This window comes from Otolemur garnettii, unplaced genomic scaffold (genome assembly GCF_000181295.1).
Source record: "Otolemur garnettii isolate 467f Iridium unplaced genomic scaffold, OtoGar3 scaffold00212, whole genome shotgun sequence".
Classification (NCBI taxonomy): Eukaryota; Metazoa; Chordata; class Mammalia; order Primates; family Galagidae; genus Otolemur; species Otolemur garnettii.
This window is the reverse complement of record NW_003852607.1, coordinates 374073-376740: the sequence shown is the minus strand read 5'-3', so window position 1 is coordinate 376740 and position 2668 is coordinate 374073. Positions and strand designations below refer to the sequence as shown.

The window sequence follows — 2668 nt, the reverse complement described above, 5'->3', positions numbered from 1 at the left end:
TTTGAGTTAACAGAAACCAATCCCTCCATTGACAGGAGATGGTAGACGATGCTTTTATTTGAATGAGAGGAATCTAGAGACTAAAGAAGACAATAGGGTTATTCTTGCATCTAGACAATGCCTCTTCTCACACAACCCATTATTCCAAGTGCATACAAACATTAAAAACAGGTGTTTTCTAAGTACACAGATATTTCTTGCAGAATTTTTATTTATTAACACTGTATTTGCCCTGAATCCAATCTCAATCATCAGAGAGAGACTGAGTTAATCCCTGTGTGTCACCGCAGTGGAGTTCTGGGCAGCTGTGGGTGTGAGGAGGACGTTCTCTTGCTGGCTGACAAGACATAACTCCAGGATATTGAGTTATGGGTAGGTGAGAAAAAGAAAGATATTTAGAATATCATGTGAAATTAGCTCCACGCTAATAAGAACCAGAGTAAAATGACACTGGTGTTTCTGTGTGTGCATGCCCATATTTTTATATTTATAAAATTGGAGGAATTGGTGCAGACACAGTTGCATGAGGGATTTCTGCTGTTCTCATTGCAGTGGAGCCAAGCTTGTTCCTCTTCTGCTCCATCACACAGGTTGAATTAACCAAAGCAATGGTGTTGGAGAAGCTTTGTCTCTTGCTTGTCGGCTGGGAGTTTGTGATACAGTATTATACACTGCTGAAACAGGCCCCAGACAAGCTATATAGATTTTATGGAAAGAACTCTTCCTATGTCCATGGAGGGTTGGATTCAAATGGAAATCCAGCAGATGCAGTCTACGGGCAGAAAGAAATCCATGGGAAAGTGATGTCACAAAACTTTACCAACTGCCGCACCAAGATTCGACATGTTGATGCTCATGTAACTTTGAATGACAGTGTGGTGGTCCAAGTGATAGGGGTTCTCTCTAATAACCATCAGGCTTTGAGGACATTCATGAAGACATTTGTCCTTGCTCCTGAGGGCTCTGTTGCAAGTAAGTTCTATGTTCACAATGATATCTTCAGATACCAAGATGAGGTCTTTGGTGGCCTTGTCACTGAGCCTCAGGAGGAATCTGAAGAAAAAGTAGAGGAATGTGAAGAAAGACAGTAGACATCTGAGGTGGTTCCTGATGATTCTGGAACTTTCTACGATCAGACGGTTGTCAGTAATGACATGGAAGAACATTTAGAGGAGCCAGTTGTCAAACCAGAGCCTGATCCTGAACCAGAACCAGAGCAAGAACCTGTATCTAAAACCCAAGAGGACAAGTCTGAGCCAGTGTTAGAAGCAACTGCTCCTGAGGATACGCAGAAGAGTTCTTCCCCAGCACCTGCAGGGACAGCTCAGACGGTCCAGGAAGACTTGAGGACCTTTTCCTGGGCATCTGTGACCCATAAGAACCTTCCACCCAGTGCAGCTATTCTAGTTCCTGGAATACCACCTCATGTGGTTAAAGTACCAGCTTCACAGTGTCATCTACAGTCTAAGCCTGAATCTCAGACTCCACCACAAGAGACCTCAAAGGGATCAAGGAATGTGAGAACAATGGATAAATATTCCTCCCCAGAGAGGCCAGAGACCAATTCATGAGGCTGGTGAGCAAGGAAATGTTGAGCCCAGAAGAACTGTGAGACACCCTGACAGTGAGCAACTCTTCATTGGCAATCTGCCTCATGAGGTGGACAAATTAGAGCTTAAAGATTTCTTTCAAAATTATGGGAATGTGGTGGAGCTGCTCATCAACCGTGGTGGGAAATTACCCAATTTTGGTTTTGTTGTGTTTGATGATTCTGAGCCTGTTCAGAAGGTCCATCATGTTCAGAGGTGAGGTCCGTCTGTATGTGGAAGAGAAGAAGACTTAAGGTGCCAGGGAAGGGGGGCATCAAGATAACCCCTTTGGGGACCTGAAGGCCCTCAAGGTGGGCTGGGTGGAGGCATGAGAGGCCCTCCCCATGGAGGCATGGTGCAGAAACCAGGATTTGGAGTGGGAAGGGGGATTGCTCTAAGGTAGTAAATTGTTCTTCACTGATCTTCATGCAGCAATTCACACCCTAACTCCTGCAGAATGGTGACTTTCTTCAACCAGCCTTTGCTATCTTGGGAGCGTGATTCTAGTCAGTTATAAACTGCTTATGTTTGTACAATTTTACATCTTCTTGTGTTAATGGTGTGTGCTCCTTCCCCAACCCTTCCCTCTCCTGATCTTGAGTCCTTAAGTTCCAATTTTGTGGAATGGTATTTTAGGAGTAATGAATTTTTAAAGAAGAAAAATAGACTGAATTTCCTTGCTTGCTTTACATACAGATTGGATTTTTTTTTAACAGTCATTTCCCCAAATGAATATGTCTCACTTATCACTGACATTGGTATGCTTCATTTACTGGAATACTTCTTACTTATTTTCTACATGTTTCAAAAGCCTGTGAGAAATACAGGATTTGATAAACATTTTAAAGGCAGAAAAGCCCAAATTGTTTCCTCTACTATGAGAGTCATAACTACCTTCTGGTGGGGAGAAATTGCCATTGGAAAATTTGACAAATTTGATTCTCACTGGTGTGGTTAAAAAGTGAATAAAAAGGGTTAATAGAGTTTTTCTTTTGATATTTGATCACAAAACAATCCTCAAACCTGTTTTTACATTTAAAATTTAAATTGTGAGGCTCGGTGAGCACAGTGGTTGTGAT

At 42.3% G+C, this 2668-nt stretch overlaps 1 pseudogene; it reads left to right on the top strand.

Moving 5' to 3' along the window:
• The first annotated feature begins 608 nt into the window (after positions 1-608).
• On the top strand, positions 609-1992 carry LOC105888160 (annotated as a pseudogene).
• The last annotated feature ends 676 nt before the right edge of the window (positions 1993-2668 follow it).